Raw genomic sequence first — 15,322 nt, 5'->3', positions numbered from 1 at the left:
AAAGCAGGAGAAGGGGGAAAGGGTTCCATGCTGGAGCAGAACTTGAAAGAACTGTAACCCATGGGAAGGGCCCCACACTGGAGCAGGGAAAAGTGTGAGAATGAAGGAACATCACAGAAGAAATACTATTAACTGTCTGCAACCCCCAATCCCCATCACCCTGTGCTACACAACAGGGGGAAGAAGTAGAGTGTAGAGTGTAGGAAATGAAGCAGCAACACTGACTGAAGAAGGGGAGGTGAGACTCAGAATGGGGTTTAAATTTGGGCTTTTATTTTTCTTACTATCCTGCTTCATTTTTAAGTGGCACTAAATTAAATTACTTTTCCCTAAGTCAAGTCTTGTTTGCTTGTGATGACAATTGGTAAGTAAACACCGTTTCTTTATCTTGACAAATGAATTTTTCCATTTCATTTCCCCCACCATCCTACTGAAGAAGGGTAGTGAGAAATCAGCTTAGTAGGCCTCTGGCAGCTAGTCAGCTGTAACCTACCATAATCTGAAATATCAAAATGTCCTAGAGGTTATCCCTTTCTCTTAATTATGATTGCTATTGATGCAATACAAATACATAACTCAGTGAGCAGCCTATTATAGCTGAAGTGCATGAGATTAAGAGGTGTTCTTAGAATACTGATGCTACAGATGATACATATTTCTGATAAATTAAGCAACATGCATTTTAAGACTTAGTTGAACAGGAGCTGATTTCCCATCTTTGTGTTCAATAAAATTGTCTTTCATGAATTTGTCTAATGCCCATGTGGAAAAATGGCTGGGGGTAAAATGAGCATTCCCTAACAGAAGTTACAATGGTACAAGAATTATAGGGAGAACTGCAGTTGTTAATCCCTGACTGGAATACAGTTGCCATGCTCAAAGACTATTCAATGATGATTTTTCCATACACACAGTCTGCAACTGTAAACCCCTGCCAAGCAGGATGGAACAAAGGGTGGAGCAGAGTGGAGATACCTTGGCCAGGCTCTGTTGAAACCCTTGCAAGGAGTGGAAGTCCAAGGTACCTTGCAGCTGATAAACTAGATAGCACCTGTTAACCAGGAGAGATAGGAGAAGATTTCCTGTTCCTGAGCCAGTAACTGTGGTGGAATTGCTCTCTTCAGATGAACTTGGTTCACTATAACCTACTTGTAATATTGATACACTTTATCCCAAAGTTGCCCACCTCCAAGGGTAACAGACCTCACTGGGCATGCCTCTACAATTTTTGGACTGTATCTTTAAAACTGAAGCGCGAGAATTTTACAACAATCAGTAACAAATGTATGCGTGACTCAAGCTCCCCCTAAACATAAAGAAATAGCATAGAAGTTAGTTGAGAATGGGGAAAACGTAAAGGCTCCATTGTAAGTGCTGAGATCAGTCAATGGGCTGAACCCGTCTTTTCCCCCCCTAGGGACTCCTGCTGGGTAAGAACCACACTTTATGCATGCTGAGCACTTTCATTGGGGATTAGAGCTTGTCTGTGTATTGCTTTGAATATGTTTTTGCAATCAGCTACTATCACCGACAATCCTCAGTGATATACCCAAATACAGTGATAAGACCAGCTGAGGGGTCTGCCTTATGCTGCTGGTGTGTGTCCCTGAATAAATCAGTCAAACCACTCCCCGATCAAGTGGGACTGTCCCCTAATAGGACACTAATAGACTGATCAGGAACAAGTGTCTTGGCTTTCCTGGGGTGCTGACAGACAAATCAAACATTAAGGGTTGAAGAAATCTCCTCACACTAAAGGGTTGAGGAAATCTCCCTCTTTCATGTGTTTCAATTTCTGTTTGAATCACCCTTAGGTTTTAGCACTCATGGTGACCTCTGGCAATGAATTTGAGACCAAAATAATATTTTGTATTTGCTATTTCCTATTTCTGGTTGCTTTTTAAAAAATTACAATTGTTGCCTTATAATTTTGTATAATTCTCCCTAGATCTTATGCTGTTTAATAATGATATCAGTTTTTTTCTAGACTGAGGCTTTTTAAAGTGTTTGAATAAGAAAAGTATGAAATTTTCATGTGATTATGGAGCAAGGAGCAAGCAAATGCAGAAAAGAAGTTTTGGCATGATGTACTATTACACTAGAAAATTAAAAAAATTTATGGCATCTCTGAGCAAGGATTACTTATCTGCTCTAATTTAGACATCCAGACACTAGAGATGAGCTACCTACTGTTTGATCTTTTCATTGCCAATGGTGAGGAATAGGTATCTCCAGCTGGGAACTTCTTTCATCCTACAGTACTTTTCTTTAAAAGTTTGATAAATATTTTCTTGAGAGCATCTGTTTCTCTGCATTGGCTATCTAGAAGAAATAGGCATTTCTATTTTTTACATTAAATAAACCTTGGCTGACAGCTGTGATAGTTTTTCAACATTTGGAGGACATTTGTCTTAATCTATACTAGACAGTGTGTTCTTAAATTACTTTAGCTCTCCTCAAATCCAACAAAACATAGATATTCAGCCAAATAACACTGAATATATGATGCAAAAAACAAGCCTTGAGCCTTCTGGCATGAACAACTTTCCTCAAATTCTTAAAGGCATGGCATGGATAAAAACATTGGGTGCAATCTCTTCCAGCTGAAACTTATCCTGTCTGTTGTGGTAAAGGACAGAATTAGTAATGCCAAGCAGACTAGTTACTCTGCTGAAGTTTTTGAGGAAATGCCTTAGGAGTGCTGCATCTAAACAAATTAAAAGTTTCTATCCACAGCTGATTTTTGGTAGCTGTGGCTGATTATATTAACTACAGGATCTGAGGTTAAAAACCTCTTAATATACAATGCATAGTGCTGCAAATTTATTTTATATGCAAGACCAAATTCTCTTTTCTTCTTAGCTTTGTTCGTTGAAATATTATGTGGGTCAAGAAAATAATGTAACATTTTAATTCTCTGCTCAGTATATCAGTGCAGTGGTGATGTGAATGTTCTAGCAGTCATCTCTAAGCTCACTAGCTGAGAATAACAGAAGTTTACTGCTCTCTAGCCAGATTTACATTCCAGACTATCATACACATGACCTCTCCTTTGCAACACCTGAGATTTTTACTACATCAGAGGGTCACAAAGGCAGTGAGAAAAGAGTTCAACCTCTAATGTTTCATACAGTACCAGGGAGAAAGTAATAATCAGCTCCCAGGCATTTACTTTGTTTTTACATACTTTGCATACGTATTTCTACCGGAAATTTCCATGGAAATCTCCAATTTTTGTACTCATAAAAATATATTTAGTCAGTTCAGTTTAAGATTGAAGACTAGTAGACTACACACATCAAAATCCTTTAGAATGGCAGTTTTGTTTACATTTCAAATTAATAAATTAGTGTTGTGAAATACCCATGTGCTATGATGCTCTTGTAGTCATAATCCTGATGAACAGATGGAAAAATGATCTGTTCCTTTCAGTGTTGTCACTGCTTCAGTTATCAGAATAATTTGATTATTATTTCTCACTCAAACTATTAATTCAAAAAGAAAATGATTGTGTCTTGCTGTGGCAGATTAGACTTTGAGCAACAAAACCACATACCATCACATGCATGTGCTGCACTGTGCTGTATAGGCGTTAATGGCATATTTCCCCTCTGTATGTAACAACCTCTTTTCAATATACCATCTTTGATAGATAGCTGGGTAAAATTTACCTTTGAGTTCAGTGAAATCAACCATGACAACCTCAACTTCATTTAGAAGCAATCATTCCTTGGGCAGATAAGTAGCCTTAGGAATGCATATGATTAAAAATTAGTGACTTGTGCTGAGTCTTGCACTCAGTTATATGTGGAGACCAAATATGCTTTTAATATTCAGATTTATATAGGACTGTAGAATATAAATTGAACCTGAAAATCTCCTGAACTAGAAAGCCAATAATTTGTCCATCATTTAAGACTTTTGGCTCCCGGTCCAGCTCCCCTGCCTTTTCCACTTCAGAATTCTGAACTTAATGTTTTTTCAGTTCATGGATGAATTCCACATACTATGTTAAAAGGGATCTGAATACGATTTATGTAAAACACTCATGACAAAAAAGAAGATATTTGGAAGAGCTGGAATTCATGTTTTAATTCAGCAATCTAATTCAGTAGTTCAGAAAAACAGACAAAATAATCTCAGCGAAATTATTTCCTTTTTTCCCATCTATACAAAAGTACTTGAAAATGAAAACAAAAATATCTTGGAGAATTAGCTATTACAAGTACCAAACTCTATCTTTATGAAATGTCAGTATTTGATGTAAGCTCATTTAATAAAATGTCAACCTAAAAATAGGTATTTCTAGAAGCTGATCTTTTCTCAAAGAATTTGTTAATACAAGGAGTCTTTGATCCAACATATGAAGAATTAAGGTCAAAGTCAAGAGATTTTGGAAGGAGGGCATTTGCAGAGTAGTGATACTTCACTGGCAAAATTAGTTGAGATTATAGTGTTGTCAGAAAGGGGAAGTGTAATTGTTCAGCCGTTTCTTTTTTTTAATGTTATTCAAGGCCTTTATAGTGCTACTAAAGACTATGTCCCAAAAGCATTGGAGCTATTTATATTAAACCTTTTAAATGGTTTTATTATCTCTTTTTTTTTTTAAATAAATTGCTATAAATTATGGGTTTTGCTATTTTAAAGACAGGCAAATTTAAGATAGCAGGAAATATTGGAAATCCTTAGAAATGTTGGAAGACAAAAATGTTCAAACTTATTCCTAAAGAATTGATACCTTTGAGGTTAACTATATCTTTGAAAGGGGGAGATTTAACCCAACTCCATGACTCAAACTGTAGGCCCATCTATTGTATGCAGTTGATTAGTTATGATAATTTATGCTCTCAATGTTTTTTTTTTAATTTTTCCAGAAGCAATGCAAGGATGCATAGTAACATACTTCAAAATAAATAAATGAAACTCCTTAGGTGTGAAAAAAGTGATTCAGTTTCTTTTTGACTTTGTGGGCAACTAATTGTTGCTACTTTCTGTAGCAATTCCAGGTACTGAGATTTTTGGATATACATGAATGAGGGATGAACATGAAGTATGGAATATAAAAATTATCGTTCCGAGACAACAGAATTTCAGTCCATCTGCATTTTTGTTTTTGTTCCTAGCATCTCTGTAGTATGTTGCTACCTGTGTGGTTACATTTATGTAGATGTATGTCTCTTTCTTTCCAAAGTAAAAGAAAAAAACAATAGTTGATGATGCAACAGAAATTCTTCAATTTTTGAAATACCAATTCATTATTATTCTATAATGGAAGAAGTGCTTAGCAATCCATATTTTATGATCCTGCACATTAATTCCATTATTCAGAAATGCTGAGGTTATATTCCAGATAAAATATAGCTCTTCCTATTTGGCACCCTAATTAAGGACAGATTTGAATTCACCTTGCAGAACACATTAACATTCTGACTTGGAGGTACAGGTCAAATGTAAATTACCTGGCAATTATGAGTGAGAGTCCAGAAAGTGCCAGCTTAGAGCCTGGAGACTATTTTTTGTTGACCTCATTAGGAATATTTTAGGTGAATACATAAACATGAAGACAAAATATGGAAAAGCTTTTTATTTTATGTTTTCAATTAATAAGTCATGTTGATAATGGCTTCATCAGAAAAACTGAAAACTTAAAAAAAAATAAATAATAAGACAGGAAAAGAGAAAAGAGAAATAACAAATATTTTATATAGAAGTTTCAGTGCTAAAACATAATTAATTCCTAAGGTTATGCAGTGGTCATAAGTAGAAATGTAAAACTAGAAGTGTTTTTCCAAAATTAGCAAAAGAACATCTGTACAGATAAAAGCTTCTTTATAGAGTTATGGAATTTTAATTTTATACAAATACATGGGTGTATATGTAGGTGTATATATATATATATATATATATACACACAGACACAGTGTGAGACATGTTTTCCATTTTCCCACTACTAGCAGGGATTTATAACTGAAGGGTTCCTTCCCTTGCTTTCTTTTTCCCTTATCTGTTGCTTTGCCTCCTGATATGCCTCTTGCCTTGCCTTTTGCCTTTTTTCCCAAAGCTGTGTTAACTATTTTTTATTTCTATTGTACAGAATTATTAAAATCACAGAAGGCAGCAGACCAAGTAAGATGTAGTTTTGCAAACAGTGGTCAAATACTGATCTTTCTGAGCCAAAATAGGTCTGGTGCAGAGATCTTTGGACAAAATTGCAAATGAGATCCTGTTGAGTTTCTGAAGCCAAGTAAATGAAAAATAGTTATTTTTAAAGTCATCAAAATTAAGATAAAATAAGATTAATATGACTATCATTGTGATTGTTGCTGCCTTTTGTGATGGTCCATTTCTTATCTCACTTGTTACCAACTTTTACCTTACCTGTTTATCACTTTTAAGAACAGTCTAGGACAAGTTTTAAACCCTCCAAAAAAGTTCAAAAGCCACCTTTGAAAAGAAACCTGTGCAAATCCCAGTGGGGAGGAATCAGCGAATAAAGTAAATAAATAATGCAAAATCAGTGATGGAGATCACAGTAACCGCTAATTAAGCAGATAATTGTTCCAATTTAGCATGGCATTATTACTGTTTGAATATAAAGTTTCATCAGAGATGCCAATAGAAATTGTATAACTTTCCTAGGAAAGGAAGACTCATTTCCACATAAAAATCTTATAAAGTGTGAACTATAAACATTTTATTGTAATCTGCAATGCCTGTGATAATAGTAACACAATAATGTTACCTGTAAATGCAGTTTTGCAAATAATATCCCAAAAGAACCATGGTTTTATTTTGTTGAATTGGTTCTGAATATTTTTTCAAGGAATTAAGGTATATCTCTAGATCAGCTGCCATTGTCCTTATGGGTGATTGTAACTTCCCAGATATCACCTATGAATATCACACAGCAGACAAACAGATCCAGGAAGCTCCTGAAGCATGTTGAAGATAACTTCATGGAGCACGATTAAGGAAGACAACTAGTAAAGAAATCCTTCCAGGTTTGTTGTTTATGAACAAAGGAGGACTCATGGGTGAAGAGGTTATTGGTTATTTCTTGTGCCACTACTCTTTAATGCTTTTATAAATTATCTAGGTGTAGGAATCAAAAGTACAGTAAGGAAATTTGTTTATGATATTAAACTAAGAAGGAGTGACAGAGTCCCTCAAGGGCATAGAGGTCTTGCAGAGAGATCTGGGTAGACCTGAGAGCTGTGTGTTCACCAATCATGTGAACTTTTAACAAGTGCAAGTATCAGATTCTGCTCATTGCAGAGGGGTTGGACTAGATTACCTTTAAACATCCCTTCCAATCCAAACCATTATATCAGCTATGATTCTCCACCTAGGATGGGGTAATCCTGGTTATATGTACAAATTGGGGGATGATGAGCTGGAGAGGAGCCTCACAGAAAAAGATCTGTGCAATCGGGTTGATGGCAAGTTTAATAGGAGCCAACAGTGTGCCCTGGCAACCAAAAGGGTGAACCGAGTCCTGGGATGCATCAAGCACAGCATCACCAGCTGGTCAGTGGAGGTGGTTGCGTGGATCTGCTCTGTGCTGGTATGGCCTGACATTGAGTACTGTGTGCAGTTTTGGGTGTCTCAAAATAATAAGGACATTGTCTCATTGTGTGTCCAGAGGAGGGCAGCCAAGATGGTGAAAGGTCTCAAGGGCAAGACATGTAAGTAACAACTGAAGTCACTTCCTTGTTTAGCTTGGTGAAGAGAAGGCTGAGGAGCGACCTCACCACAGCCTAAAAACTTCCCCAAGACAGACAGGGGAGTAGAAAGAGTTGACCTCCTCTCTGGTGAGCTGTGTCACAGCAGTTCAGATTGGACATTAGGAAAAGCTTTCTTCCCTAAGATGGTGACTGGGCACTGGAACAGGCTCCCCAAGGAAGTGGTCATGGCAAGAAGTGTGTCAGAGTTCAAGGAGCATCTAAACGTACTAGTCATATGGTCTATTTTTAGGCAGTCCTGCAAAGAGCAGGGCATTGGACTCAATGGTCTTTATATGTCCCTTCCAGCTCAAGATATCCTATGATTTTAGTGATGCAAATTGTGAAAAATTGCCTGCCAAGTTGCCTGAAATCAGCTCTTTTGCTTAAAGTTTTGAAATATTAAAGATTAAAGAAGAAAATAATGGACAACAGTGCGGATATTCTAATAATAGAATATCCTGAATTCATCAGAATTGAATATTGCAGCAGACAATCTTGTGATGTGGTATTGGCCTCCCAAATGTGCATTTCTGTCATTTACGGAGCTGTTTGGTTCATTCTGTAACACAGTAGAGTTTGGCAGAATATCTCTCTAATTAACATACACAGCATGTATGCATTTAGGAATAAGAGTTCATCAGTTTTTCTCCTTTCTTCTCCTGAGAATATAACTCACAGATATGAACTGAATGATGGTTTCTTTGAGGTCAGTACTGCAAGAGCATAATGATTGTGTGAAGTCAGAGAGAGAATAGCTCTTGCTAAAAAAAAAAAAATTGGAAAGTTCCTCTAAGTCTAGGCTGTCTGTAAATAATGAAGCTGAAAAGGTTTTATGTACGCAGTCTTTACTCATCTGTATGCTTATAATAGAACTGTTACACAATATCCATCAATTTCCCAACTGTTCCCACTGTTTGTCATTCGCAAACAAAATCACTGTGCCCTTGATTCATTGCTGATTAAACTTAGCTATTTAAAGAATTTTGAGATGCTTTTTAGGGTCACCTGGCCTCTAACTGCTGCTGCAGAAGTGTCTGGCTTTCCCACTGGTCACATCATATCTGACAGCCATCTGTTTCAATGTCTTACATGGCTGATGGAATTTCAGATGTCTTCAGGCAACTGAATAAAAGTTCAAGAAGTGCGTGATTTTAGGCTGTAGACACTGAATTCTGAAGAGTGAATGTAGGCATAATCATATCATCTAGGTATATAAGCTCCAAATGCAGTCAGTGGGTATCAAGAGATCAATAGTTTAAGCATAATATCTAATGTCGTCAGAAATGCACCCCAATACTTCTATCATAGAGCAATAGAATACCAAGTTGGAAAAGACCTCATGCACCATCCGGTCCAAATTTTCCTGGCAAAACCATGGTCTAGACAAGATGGCACCAACCTGTCCAGGCAAATCTTAAAAAAGTTGGAGAATCCACCACTTCCCTGGGGAGATTATTGTTCTCATTTTTATAATGAGAACAATCATTGAGATTATTATTGTTCTCATTTTTTATAATAAGAACAATCATTGAGATGATTTTTCTCATTATAAAAAAAAAAATCATCATTTTATGTCCAATTAAAATCTCAGTAGAAGAAACTTGTACCCATCACCCCACATCTTTTTCAGGTGACTTCCTGAGAAAAAGAAGTCTCCACCTTTTTTTGTAGCCACCCTTGTAAACAGTGGTGCTTGATGTATACAGACTCCCCTAAGCTTTCTTTTCTCAAGGCTGAACAAACCCAGTTCTTTGAGCCCTTCCTCACATCACAGGTTTCCCAGTTCTTTGATCATCTTTGTGACCCTTCTATAGACACTCTCAGCCTGTCCTCATCTGCTTTATAGCAGAGACCAAAACTGAGCACAGTATTCCAGGTATGACCTGACAAGCACTGAGGGGAAAACTGTTTTTTTTATCTCTGCTGGTAATGCCATTGTTGTTGCACCTCAGCACCCTATTTGCATGCTTTGCCACAGCAGTTGCACACTGTTTGTTCATATTGAACTTGATGTCCATCGGAACCCCCAGGTCCCTTTCAACAGAGCTCCTCCAAAACTGGGTATATCCCAGCCTGTGCTGCACTTTTGGATTATGTTTTCCTGGGTGTGAGACCTTACACTTGTTGAACTTCACAAAGCTCGTTAGCTCCCTTTTCAGGTGTATTCAGGTCTTCCTGCAGGGTGGTTCTCCCTTCCAAAGTGCCCACTTCCCCACTCAGTTTGGCATCATCAGCAAACTCCGTCAGAGTACACCGTATCCCATCATCCAGGTCACTTACGAAGATATTAAATAATGTTTGGCCCAATTTTAGTTGCTGGGGGACCCCACTTTTGACAGGCTGCCAGTTTGAATAGGAGCTATTTGCTACCACTCTCAGGGCACTGCCTGTCAGCCGTGTCCCCACTCCACAGACCACTTATCTAGACTCTAATACATCAGTTTCTCCAGGAGAAGTCTCTGGGAAACAGTATCAAAAGCCTTGGAGAAGATACAGTAGGCAATGTCCGCCAGTTGCCCTGCATCAACTGAGAGGTTTACTTTGTCATAAAAGGTGATCATCTTTGTCAAGATCAATTTGCTCTTGGTGAGTCTGTGCTGGCTTTTCCCAATCATATGCTTCATTTGACATGTGATAGCTCCCAGGAGGATTTGTTCCACCACTTTCAGAGGAACTGAAGTAAGCCTAAGGAGCCTATAATTTCCTGAACTCTCCTTTAAGCCCTTCTTGTAGATAGTGGTGACATTAGCCTTGTTCCACTCCTCTCGGCAGTCTCTTGATCTCCATGATGTCTCTCAAAGATCTCCACAGCTTCTCAAAGATTAGGAAAAGCAGCCTTGCACTGATATCAGCCAGCTCTCTTAACACCCGTGTGTGGATATTATTAGGGCAAATTGGTTTGTTGGAAACAAATTCCTGTAATATTTTGCAAACCAACTCTTCCTTCACTGATAGTGGGTCTTGGTTTTCATCATCAGATCATCAACCTGTACACATCTTTTGCAGGTACTTACTTTGTCTCCAGGAGAAGGGTCTGGGCGCTTGTTGCAACATGCGATCTATACTGAAGTTTCTTTCCTTACAGTCCTTACCAGTTCCATCTGGGTAGAAACATCTTGGGGACTTTCTCTGTAGAAGCACTGGTTTTAGCTCTCAGATGAATGCCAGCCAATATGGAAGCAATCCAATAAAGCATCAACTTAAAAAAAACCTGCGATCTTGTCAAACAGATTGGTTTAGTTGATGCCTTATTTGATGACGTATTTACTGATTCAGAATATGTCAGAGGGAAGAATCCAATAAGCTGACCTTTGTGCATGGTTGTTTTCTTCTGTACTGTTTCTTCACACTTTAAATGCTTTTATAATCCTTCCTGTATCCAGTTCTCCAAATGTGGCTTGTCAAATATGTCTTAGTAGAATACCATGATCAAGCCTCAAATAATCTAGAAGGCCCAGGATGTTGAATTCTACTAACTAAGCATTCTTAGGCTGAACACTGATCTTCGCTGGAAATGCTAGATGCAGCAAATCTGCCTTTAAAATGATGAAATTTATTCTTTTGTGTATTCCCTCACTCCAATATTTCTTCTTACTGTCACTTGAAAACTAGACTTATCACAGCAAATGAAGTATAACACCCACAGCATGATGTCAGGTACATCTCACAGGCTGGAAGGGATCCCAGCAGGCTTTCTACATCAATTTAATCAGCATCACAAATCAAACATATTTTCTGCTCTGTACTATTTGCCATATGTGCTTTGTGGTTTTCAAGTAGCAGACTTCTTTAGTATTTAAATATGTATTTCAGTGCATTTTAAAAGAGACAAACAATTAAGAATTGCATAGATAACTGTGGGATATGCCCAGCCACTGCCCTGGAGGGATGTCTGCTGAGATAAGACATTTCGCAACCGCCCAGCAGGACTCCCTGGAAAGGACTTTTGAGTCATGGTGAGGGAAAGTAGACCCACAATCCTTTGGGAGACCCTATGCAGATCGTTCTGTAACCCACTGGTCTATCCCAGACCCTCTGTAACCCAATGGTCCCCTTGCTGATCCCCTGTATCCCTATAAAAGAAGACCAGTTCTCCTCTGTAGAGAGGGAGAGCTCATCACTGGCCTTCCCTTCGCCGGAGGGAACCCACAATAAAGCTACCTTCGTGCAGAACCAGCCATATGGGTCTTCTCGTCTCTCTCTCCGGTCTGGTTTGGCCTGGAGGCTGCCCTGCAGAGCTGAGCTGGAATCACGAGCTGATAATAACCAAAGAGCTGACAGCTTCTGCAAGGGCTCCTCTGCCAGCAGCTGAGAGAAAGACACCGGACCTCGGGCAGGCGATTCCTCTCGGGACCATCTCCCCGGACCGGTCACCTCTTCCTGGGTCACAGCCTCGGACCCCACCACCAGCTGTAATAGATAACCTGTTGTCTCTTAGCTACTTCCAGTGTAAAAAAAAATAGTAATTTCTATCAGGCTACTTTTTAGGGGCTGATGAAATGAATGAAGAATAATTTATCCCTGAATAGATCTGACCAATGCACAAATCCAAGACTAGTAGGAAAGAAGGTAGCCTCTGAGGCTCTCTGTCTGCAACTTCATACCATATTCCAGAAAAAGTAAACAGGGTAGTTTATATAGAAAAGTTTCAGTGATTCTGAAGAAAATATAAGAGACAGTGGGTTCTGTAAATAATTTGGTGGGTGTGTCTCCCCTTTGAGGGATGGCACTCAACATCTTTAGTTGCAGCCACAACCTTATGTTTTCATGTCAGTGGAGACTGTGTGACCTGCCAGGAATTCTGAAGATCTATGAAGTCATGGCATTGTGACATGTCTTGTAGGCAGGAGAAGACAGTTTGTAACTGAAGTACAGGACAAAAAATTTCTTTGAAATATTTTGTTGTCACGCCCATTTTTGTCTCAAGCTGTGTTAATTTCCATGAACAGTAGCAAATTTTCTGTGGAATATATAATGTAATTTATTGAATGGGAGATTAATAATCTTGTGTATAAAGTCATTTAAGAACTGAAACTGATCTATTCACAAACTCCTTGGAACTCTTGGACAAGATTCAGCTTCAGAAGTGCTGAACTAGAACTATTAAATCAGGAGGTCATATCTCTAGAGTACTAACAATTTCTTGCAGGCATGCTCAGAAGAGCAGAGGCTACAGCTCAAAATAGCAATTCCTCATTACTTGTACACTACCACTACAAATGTACTGAGAGCATTTATGTATCCTGATACATCAAGGGGGGAAATACACAGAAGGCTAATGTTTCTTTTCCAGTCACCCTCTAATTCTGAAGCTTGAAATGCCAGTTTTTTCATTGGAAGAGGAACAGCATTCTTTTTTTCTCTCTCCAGCTTACAAAATGATTGTTACAAAATTAGCACTGCTGTCAATGAAGTGACCCACTCCAGAGAAGTTGCAACACATTTATTGATATAAAGCAGAAATTTAACAAAATTTGATAGTAAACATGTCAGGGATAATGGCCAGGTACACTAGATTATTTACTGCATAGAGGACAGGGTCAGACAACACTCAGGGAGACCCTTCTGTTGATCCGTGAGGTTCAGAAAAGCATTCCTTATATTCTAAACTCCTCCTCAGAGGTGAGTTTAGGTGCATATGGATTCATACTTAGTCCTAGACTTGTTCAATGCTTTATGTCTGAAGGATAATACGTGTAAAATCAATCCTTTATAATCACTTAGCTGAATTTCAAAGTGTCAGTGTACTTATTCCAAATTCACTTACTGAGTATCTGACATGACAAGGATCTTCTTAACCTCAAGAAGTAACCTTGGGATGCATAATTTCTCAAGGAAGGTCCTGGTATGAAGCCTGCTGCTGTGCAGGAGACCTCAATGGGTCCTGGGCTGTGTGGTATGTATGGAGTAAGACAACGAGCTTATCGTCATATTTGCATGCTGACTACAAATATTAATTTGTTCTAAACTTGGTTTGAGTCAGATCTCACCCAGACTAGATGGTGCATTGCCCAAATTACCCCATGGATACTGCACTTATATCTGTCTCTCCTGAATTTACTTTGAGCAGGATGCAGCCATTATGGCTAGACACAACCATTAGGACTGCCACTGGGGGTTATCCCTTAAGCAGAGTTATGGGAAATAAAGGTCAGGTAGAGAGAGAAGGGAGGGGACCACACTGTCCTACTGAGTGGGTGACCTGCTTCATAACTGTCTACTGCCTAAGCCTTCTTTTCAGAGCTCTTGCTTATTGTGTGAGAATTGTAGGTAGAAGCCCATGAAATTATTTCAACTGTCTCTAGTACATCTCTTGTTAGACCCCTTATGCTTGCAATAGAACAGTGAAGTAGAAATACTTCTATAAATTGTGTTAGAATAAAATGCTAATCATCCACTATACAACTCATAAATGCAGAGACTTATTTTATATCTTAATAACTTGAACGATGGCATCTCTTCAAAAGAATGTTTTCTCACTTATTTAAGCAGGCAGTTCAGTTGACTATCTGAACTCACTAGAAATCTGGGCAAACTGAGGGCTCTCTCTTAGAACACAGGGAATCACAGTGGTCTTCTGAAACTAGAATTTAGATACATAAATTGACTTTAATGTCTAGGGTTACAGTCTGTGTCATTCTTCTTCCCAGAACTCTTAGCCTTTGAGTTTCACAAGAAAACTTCCCACTTGCTTTGAAAATTCCACCAGTATTTCACATCAAGGACCAAAAAACCATGTAAGATCCTTTGTGTGCTAGGTTTGGATGGAGATCTTCTTTCACCTAAATCTTCAGAGAAATTTGTATTGCCTGCATGACCAATTCTATTCCTAACAGGAGTGACTAAATGAAGTATCAAAAATCATGCAGTGTGAATGCCTGTGAAAATCAAATTGCTAGTTGTGATCTATATTTGTAATGGTTACAGCTTTCTCTTTCCTCTTTACTGACCTCTTTGTTTCATCATCCTGATGAGATTTTATTTATTTATTCCTTTATTTATTTCATATGCTTCCCTTATATTGCATGGAGAATTTAAGTCCTTAACTGAGGCCTGACTAATTAGTCTGCCCATTAAGCACTGCACTGCTAAATAATGTCATTGCCCTTAGTGTCTTCAAGAATTCAGGTCTAGGTGTTTTACCATAAAATAAAAGGAAGCTTTTGGAATCGACATAGTGAAGCTTGAGTCTTTTTTCAACACATGAACAAAAAAAAGTTCATCTAACCATTTCTAGAGTGAGCTCTTATTTGATCACACTGGCTGTAGGTTTATCAGATGGTACTCAAAATAAAGATATCAGTCACAACATCTTTTATTCATGACAAGAGTTTACTTAGGACAGTCATCTCCTATAAATTGTCAATATCGGATACCTAATCCAAGGAAAGAAAAAAATATTCTTATTCATAAATATAATGGCTGAATCTGAAGAACACCTCTACCTGCCCCATTTCTAGCATGTCAGCACCAGATAAAAATACCAGTATTCAGCTAAGGTTCTGAAGCAAATAGATTATCTGATCTGGCATCACAATCTCTGTGGGATTTTTGGCTCATATTGTATGTGAGTAGTTCATCCTGAAGAGGTGTTGAAA

This window comes from Corvus cornix, chromosome 1 (genome assembly GCF_000738735.6).
Source record: "Corvus cornix cornix isolate S_Up_H32 chromosome 1, ASM73873v5, whole genome shotgun sequence".
Classification (NCBI taxonomy): domain Eukaryota; kingdom Metazoa; phylum Chordata; class Aves; order Passeriformes; family Corvidae; genus Corvus; species Corvus cornix.
Note: the sequence above shows the minus strand (reverse complement) of the source record.